Raw genomic sequence first — 8969 nt, forward strand, 5'->3', positions numbered from 1 at the left:
ATTTCTAAAGACACATTATCCAGAATGGTTTTCCCAAGCAACCTAATCTCGAGGACGAGATTCATCCTATGTGGGGGAGGTTTGTGACAGCCTGGTTTTTGCCCTCTTCTCTTTGCCTGATTTTTAGTTGGTTTGGATTTGAATTTGAAATTTTTGAATCACTTCAGATGGACTTAAACACTTGGGTACCCCCTTGACTTTCACCCAAGTGACTTATTTCTCTCCCTAAGCCATCATTTCTTCTCTGATCCATCTCAAAATAATATTATGAATATTTTTCTCTAATGAAAAATATTCATTTTCTCTCTAAAACCCTAACTAGCCCCTTGTGTTCCAAAGCAACCCCAATTTTTCTTGCCCACAAAAATCTGAGAACATTCCCAAATATTCTTTGAACCATAGGGCACCTTCCTGAGCAAAAATATTTCATCACTTTTTGGGATATTTTTGCTACAGAAAATATTTTCTGTTCTGGACAGAAATGGTAGTTTCTACAGCAACTACCATTTTACTTGTACTATTGTGGCTGGATTTTCTTGTGCATCATCACCTTAGTAGATGATTGCTAACCTCCAAAGCCCAGCTCCCAACTCTTAGTATTTTGACTATAGTAAGCTCTCAAAGTTACTGTCCAGAAACTTACCAGGAAGTTTGAATCCATGTTACTGCATCTGAGCTCAAACCAAAGTGTGGTAACCTCTCAATCTACCCCGGACTACATGCCAGACATGAAATTTAGCCTTAGCTCGGCCTGAGGTTAGAGTTCACATGGTGACCGCGTTCATCCAGGCATGCTGGCATACGGCCGACGCGCTCTGCGTCGCGCCCGCGCCTCTGTTGCTCGCGTGATCGCTTCCCCGCCTGCCAAACATCGCCCCGATCATCGTCCCGACCCTCATAACTCTCTCCTGGCGCTCGCCGACGCCGGAGCACGCCGCAGCGAGCACGGGCGCGGTCCGGCCAACCCAACAGTGCGCTGTGCACTTTGTTCGTCGCCACCCCCTCGCTCCTGTGTTCGTCTCCGCTCGCCCACAGTGCCCGCGTGAGCTGCGTCGCCTTCCCCCTTACTCACTAACGCCGTTCTTTGCCAGGCGCCGTGTCCATGTGTCCTCCGGCGAAGCCCGAACCCCTCTCATCGCTCGGATATAAATAGAGCTCTTCCCAGCCTCCTCGAGCATCAACCACTCCTCTCGGACACTCCACAAACTCGTAGAAAGCCGTAGCCCGGCCGGGCAGGCTGCGGGCCGCCGTCCCCGAGCTCGAGCTCGCCGGCGATCCCCTCGGGTCATCTCCGCAGCTCCAGCCCCTCCCAGGCTCGGGCCACCCTTCCAAGGCCTCCGTCGTGTCTCGGTGGTGTCGTTCCGCCCGGTTGGAGCCCCTGGTGCTACCTCTAGTCGCCGTCGTCTCCAACTCCGGCGACCTCTGCTTTTTGTCACCGCTTGAGAGGCCGTTTCCGATGCCATCCGACCACCCCTAGCTAACCTACGGGCACGGGCAGGTGTGCCTCCGTCTCCTCTTTCGATCCCTCCCTCAAGTTCTGACCAAGGAGCCCTCCTCGCCGGCGTGTGCTCCGGCGGAGCCTCGCCGCTCTCTGTTTCCCTCTCCCCTCCCTCTCACCTGACTAGCGGGGCCCGCTAGTCAGCCACTATTCACCTGGTGCGCCTGTCAGCATTCTGGGAACGGGGGTCCCCAGACTTGCCTACCTGCGGCCCATGGCGTGGCTATGTTAGCGGGCCTATACGTCCCATCTTCATCAACAAAGCATTCAAGACCCTTGCGAGGGGCCAAGCCTCGCGAGGCGGACGGCGCATGACCTCCTCGGGAACGGCCTCACCAGGCTGCCTCGCGAGGAGCGGAGATATCAAGGCGGGGCAAACCTCACGAGTCTCTCGTGACGTGAGCCATGACGACCGGCAGCAGGCGGGCGCCAGCGCGCCCAGTGTCCTTGTTTCCTCTTTGGTGCTAAGGAAGCGAGCGCAGGCGCGGAGTACCGAGGCATCAAGCAAAGGTTTCCATATCGGTGCAACAAGACCAAGACCAGCAGGATGGCAAGGCGGAGGCCACCGTGGAGCCCAAGACGGCGTCACCACCAGAGCCTTTTGCAGACGAAAACCACTTTTGTCCCTTTTCAAACCGCTCCTGAACCTGCAGCACGACTCGATCTCCTCCTGGGATGAGATGCGCGACCGCTTTGTTGCCAACTTCCAGGGCACCTGCGATCGCCCGCCGGCCGCAGATGACCTGCGCCGCATCAAGCAACAACAAGGGGAGACCCTCCAGAAGTACATCCAGCGCTTCAACAACACTCGCCTCAAGATCCCCAAGGTCACGGACTAGGCCATCATCTCCGCGTTCTCTGACTGCGTCCGTGACATCCTGATGAAGGAGGAGCTCGCTATCCACGAGGAGTTGTGCACATCTCAAGAGCTGTTCAACCTGGCAACCAACTGCGCAAGAGCTGAGGAGGGGCGCCTTTCCCTCCTCGAGCTGCCAGCTGCAGGTGCAGAGGAGAAGAAGGCCAAGGCCAAGGACGTGAAGCGCAAGGAAGCAGCTGTGCTCGCAGCGGAGCCGCACACCAAGCGGGGCAGAGACCGGCCTGAGTCATCCAAGGGAAGCCGATCGTTCTGCGCCTTCCACAACCTGAACACCCACAACACCAGCGACTGTCAAGAGCTCAGAGCCATTCGCGAAGGACGTTTCGGTCGACGCCCCGAGCGCAGCGACAGGGGCTACGGCCGTGGAGGAGGACATGGAGGCGGACGCTGGGACGACCATGGCCCGCGCCAGGAGTGGCGCGACAGGCCTCGTGAGGACCGCTGGCAGGACCACCCTCGTGAGGGCGCCAGGAGGGACCAACCTCGTGAGGATCGCCCTCAGGGCAACGCCGGTTTTCCCCCGCTGCCGCCACCACCAAGAAGGAACAACGATCACCATCAGGACGAGGGGGCTGGGGCTTCCAGGAGCCGCGTGCTAACGCCTGCATCTTGGGCGGCGCTCAGGCCCTAGCCTCTCAGCGCATCTTCAAACAGTTCACTCGTGAAGTGAATGCAGTGCTCCCCAAGCTCGAGGCCACGCGCCCGCTCAGGTGGTCCCAGTGCGCCATCACCTTCAACTCGGCAGATCAGCTCATGTGCGCAGCCACCGCTGGCGCCCTCCCGATGCTTTGTTCACCAGTCATCAGCAATGGGCAAGTTACCAAGACCCTCATTGACGGCGGCGTAGGGCTCAACGTCCTATCCGTCGACACGTTCGACAACCTCCAGGTCCCGTATGAGCAGCTTCAGCCTACCAAGCCTTTCTCAGGAGTGACCGACAGTTCCACCACACCGATAGGGCAGGTCCGCCTGTCTGTCACCTTCGGGGAGCGCAAGAACTACCGCACCGAGCTCATCAACTTCGACGTCGCGCATATCCGCCTGCCGTACAACGCCATACTCAGGTATCCGGCCCTGGCCAAGTTCATGGCGGTCACCCACCATGGCTACAACGTCCTCAAGATGCCGGGAAGCGGCGGAATCATCACAGTCCCATGTGAAGAGAGAGATGTGGTGTGCTCCCTCGAGCGCGCCTTCCAAGCTGCAGCAATCGACGACCCCAAGAGCAAAGGCGAGGGACCTCCTGAGGCCCTCCCCAAGAAGAAGAATCAGTTGCGCCGTGCAGGATCTCAGGAGGGTGGCGACGCGGCTGGAGCCTCATCAGGATCAGCGCCCGCTCCAGGGGCGCCTCCCTCCATCGCATAGGAAGGCGCACCCGGCGCCCTCCTCGGGCAGGGCTCGGGGGCTCTCTTCCGGAGGGCCTCGGACCTTGCCAACCTCACGAGGGAGGCGCTTGGGCACCACTTGGAGGCATGCTTCGCGGCACGTTTCCCTCAGGAGAACACAGGGCAAGGAGTGCCCACCACTCAGGAGTTCATCACCAAGACCACTTAGGAACTGCAAGATGCAAGGCCCATGCGCGGCGACCGCCGCTCACCAGGCGCAGCTCCCCATCCAGGCGAGGTTCCGGGCTGCGCGTCTGCATCGACGTCCCAGGGCTCAACAGGGCCGCATCTCAGGAGCTTTTCTGGACTTCGCGTGTGGGCCGTTGCGAGGGCCCACCACACAGCTACGTTTGCATGCCCTTCAGCTTGCCGAGCGTGGCATCAGCATATCAGTGCAACATGCGGCATGTCCTGGCGGCTCAGGAGGCCAGGTACCACGCTGTCTTGGAAGAGATGGAGACGGTCTTCAAGGAACCACCCGAGCCCCCAGAGCCTCCCGAGGCTCAGGACCCCGGTGGCTCGTGAGGAGCCATTCCTTCGCCGCGTAGCTTCAGCTGCCCCAACTCTCCTTCGTCAATAGAACCAGGTGACATTTTCCAAGTTCGTTTAGCTGGGAGCGCCCCTCGGGCTGCATTATTCCCAGGCCGCATGGGTCCATCCCTGTGGCATGTATCCCTTTTGCTTATGTCTTTAGCTTACCTTGCTAGGGGCGCCCCTCGGGCTGCATCATCCCCAAGCCGCTCAGGCCTGACCCAGTGGCATGTATCTTTCTGCATTTACCCAAGTTGATTTGTCTTCCGTGCTTAATCTGCCTGCCTGGGCTCGGTTACCACCTGGTCGATCGTCGCCTCCCATGGGGCCTCCACCCACAGGCACAGCGCTGGTGCATGGGTCCGTCCCTGCCACGTCGACAAACCCGAGCGGTCGAGCTCTGGCTCACGGCACGCCCCGCACACATCACCTCACTAGGCCCTCAGTGCCTTCACCTCGTCTCAGAGCAACCAGCGGCGGGCCGGCAACCATAACGGCAATACCGTGTTTCTCCTTGTGATGACCTGCAGGAACCTCCTGAGGATAATAGCGGGCGGTACCGCGGGCTCTCTCCTCTTACATGCAATCCGCTTGCACGTTAAAAGGGGGCTCCTGAGCATCACGACTCAGGAGCTCTTACTGGCTCTCCAGCCCTCACTCCCTGGCCTTGACCACGGCATCGCGACCTGGCATACCAGCGGCGGCTGAGCTCGCTCGAGGGCCGGGACCTGAGGACGTAGAGCACGAAGGAAAGCATTGGAAGGAAGGACCCGTACGGGCCTAACCTAGCTACACTGTGGGTGGTTGCGCATAGGCCTGGCGCGTCACGAAGAATCGACCCTGAACTACTGAGATAAGTCTCGTGCTTAGACCGGCTAATCGATAGGACCTAAGGGACGCGATCGCCGCATTCCTGTTGCGGCCACGTCGCATCCCTTTCCTGCCTTGCCATAGCTGCTTGGGTGCTAAGGGGGACCTCCTGAGCATCGTGCCTCAGGGGCTCTTACTGGACATCGGGCCGCTCACCTCCTGGCCTTGACCATGGCACGCGACCTGGCATACCAGCGACAGCTGCAGCCTGCCTGGGGACCGTGGCCTGTCGCGGGGTTGGAAAGGGGAGACCGAGCCTGAATAGGACATGCGTCGCAAATTTTCACAACAGGGAATATATACACAAAAAGCATTACAGATCCTTACACACCCCCACGGGGTACTTCATGATTCTTCACAGGAAACAAAAGCAAGAACTAAGAGGAATCCTATCTACACCCTCTCGTGGCGGACACCATCATCAACAGTGGGCCACGGGAGGCCGGCGTCAACCCCATCTAGATCAACGACGGCGGCGGCTGGACGCCGCGGCTCTGCCCCGAGCCCGGCAGGAGCTTGGGGGCACGTAGCTGTCGTCGCTCGTCTCCGGAGTCTCGTAGAGCTCAGGAGAGTCGCTAGACTCCCAGGGGCTGTTGTTGCTGGAGTAGCCACGAGCGGAGCATGCGTCACCCTGGCGCTCTCCTCAAGGGCAACACTCCAGGCGGCGGCCCTCCGCGTCGAAGACCTTGAAGAAGAGCGTGGAGGCGCCGCCGAACTCAAAATGAATCGCGAGGGCGCCTTCCACGCGGCAGACCCGTGCAACCTTGCCCCAGCCGCGAGTCATGAAGATCTTGCCCGTGGGGACCGCTTCGACCTCTGCTCCGGTCGCCGGAGAGTCGTAGTCGTCGTGCTGCAGCCATATCTCAAGAGGCCCCCTCGGCGGCATCACGTCGGAGAAGAACCGCGGGAAGCGGATCCAGGAACTCCGGGGCATCGGCGCCCATAGCACAAGCTCGCGCGAGGAATCCGTGGCGTGGATTCCAGGAGCAATGGCACGCATCGACATCGTGCGGCAACCACGAGCGCGGCGCGGGCGTTGCCGCTTATCGCTCCGCCCTCCCGAGCCCTCGGCTCAGGCGTACAAGGGAAGCGGGTACCCCGGAGGAGGCCGCTCGCACCAAGGCCTCGTCACCACCTGCATCGCCGCCTCGTCGCGATGATGGCGACCTCTTCTTCGGCGGGAGTGGCTCCGGTTCATCGCGGGGGGCCTTTTCTTTGTCTTCAGTGGAGAACCTTCAGATGGGCGCCATTGTTGCAAGCAGAGGAGCAAGGAGGAAGAAGCGAGTGAAGCAAGGAAGAGATGGGCGACGGGGGCTCCGGCCCCTTTCCCATTTATAGCGAGAGGAGGCCAACCGGCGCCGCCCACGATCACCGGTAATGATGGTTTTCCTTGCATGTCGCAGGGACTTGTCAAGTCGGGCAGTTGCCGAGGCCGCGTGGGAAGTGGAGACGTCCACGTTCAATCAACCGCCACACGTCGACCGAGGCCGCAGGATTTGGGGGCCCGCGGCGCTCCACACTTGACCCTTGGCTTCGCCGCGAAGCCAATCCCGAGCGAACCTTGGGCCCGGGGGCTACTTTCGGCGTTCAGGGAACGGGGGTCCCCAGACTTGCCTGCCTGCGGCCCACGGTGTGGCTATGCTAGCGGGCGTGTACGGCCCATCTTCAGCAACAAAGTATTCAAGACCCTCATGAGGTGCCAAGCCTCGCGAGGTGAATGGCGCATGACCTCCTCGGGAGTGGCCTCACCAGGCTGCCTAGCGAGGAGCGGAGATATCAAGGCGGGGCAAACCTCACGAGGCTCTCGTGACGTGAGCCATGACGACCGGCACCAGGGGGGCGCCAGGCGGGCGCCAGCACGCGCAACGTCCTTGTTTCCTCTTTGGTGCTAAGGAAGCGAGCGCAGGCGCAGAGTACCGAGGCATCAAGCAAAGGTTTCCATATTGTTGCAACAAGACCAAGACCAGCAGGACGGCAATGCGGAGGTCACCGTGGAGCCCAAGACGGCGTCACCACCAGAGCCTTTTGCAGACGAATACCGCTTTTGTCAGGATAGCTTGTACTAGCTGTCCCCTTTCAAATTCGCCCGCCATTGTTGGCTCCCTTCCCGCTCAATATTTGGGGAGAGGACCAGGGCCTATATAAGTAGAGCTAGCCACCACAGTAGGGGGGAACGAATCGAGTTCTCATCCACAAGTCCTCAGAGCACAAGAACACCTCAACCTCAGGAGGCTGTTCTTCCCCTTGTACTGTTCTTCATCAGCCCAAGAGGCAATCCACCACCACACACTGGAGTAGGGTATTACACCACAACGGTGGCCCGAACCAGTATAAATCTCGTGTCTTTCTGTGTTGCGAGTGTGTCGAGTTCGTCCATGAGATCTTAGCGAGCTAGGGCGTGGATCGGTAGGAGGGAAAGAACTTCGCGCGCACCCCAGAGTTCGAACCTTAAGGGTTTTGCCGGAACCCCATCTCCGACCGCGCCATTACCGTTTTGGTTACTAATGGCGCACCTACACATGGTGCGCCATTACTATTTAGTAATGGCGCACCACATGTATAGTGCGCTATTAGTGTCCATATTGGCTATAGGTGTTTTTCTAGTAGTGGGAGATGCTCAATATTCGATGAGTTTTGCAACTAAGTGCCATCTCCGGTCTCCTGACGGACTGCGCCAGGTCTGGTGTCTCGTACCACCCGGTAAAGGCCTTCCCACTTTGGTGACAGCTTGTTTGTACCCTTGGTAGACTGAACGCGCCTAAGGACATGGTCGCCTTCCACAAAACACCGGGCATGAACCCTGTGGGTGTGATAGCGCCGCAGGGCCTGCTGGTAGCGTGCAGCACCCGTAGCAGCCCGGAGATGGTTCTCCTCGAGTAGCACAGTGTCGTCACGCCGATGATGATCTTGCGCTACTTCATCGTAGGCAAGCACTCGAGGGGACCCGTAGATGAGTTCCGTGGGGATAACTGCTTCTGCCCCATAAACAAGGGAGAAGGAAGTCTGCCCGGTAGCTCGGTTAGGTGTCGTTCTGAGGGACCATAGAACTATCAGCAGCTCCTCGATCCACCGCGTGCCGTGCTTCTGCAGCGAATCAAAAGTTCTTGTCTTGATTCCACGTAGCACTTCAGCGTTCGCCCTCTTAGCTTGTTCATTGCTCCAGGGGTGTGCCACAGAGGCGAATGAGATCTTGCATCCGAGGGTACGAACATATTGCATGAAGGCGTGGCTCGTGAACTGGGTGCCGTTGTCGGTGATGATCCTTGCCAGAACTCCAAACCGGCACACCAATTCTTTCAAGAACTTGATAGCTGACTGAGCTGTCACCTTTCTCACGACAATCACTTCTGGACACTTTGTAAACTTGTCGATGGCAACAAACAAGAATTCAAAGCCCCCGATTGCTCGGGGGAAGGGGCCGAGGATATCGAGCCCCCAGACCGAAAATGGCCATGATAGAGGGATTGTCTTAAGGGCTTGGGAAGGCAGGTGTGTTTTCTTGGAATGGAACTGGCAGGCTTCACATGTCGTGACGAGCTCGACCGCATCTTGGAGGGATGTGGGCCAATAGAATCCTTGCCGGAATGCTTTCCCAACTAATGCCCTTGATCCAATGTGGGAGCAGCACATTCCTCTGTGAATGTCAGCCAGCAATTCCTTTCCATCCTCCCGGCAGACACACTTCAACTTCACACGTTGGGCCTTCTTCTGTAGAGAGTGTCACCGATAAATTGATACATATTGGCCCTCCGGACTACTTTTTCAGCTTCATCTTGGTCACCGGGAAGTTCTCTGGTTTGGAGGTAGT

This window comes from Triticum aestivum, chromosome 7D (genome assembly GCF_018294505.1).
Source record: "Triticum aestivum cultivar Chinese Spring chromosome 7D, IWGSC CS RefSeq v2.1, whole genome shotgun sequence".
Taxonomy (NCBI): Eukaryota; Viridiplantae; Streptophyta; class Magnoliopsida; order Poales; family Poaceae; genus Triticum; species Triticum aestivum.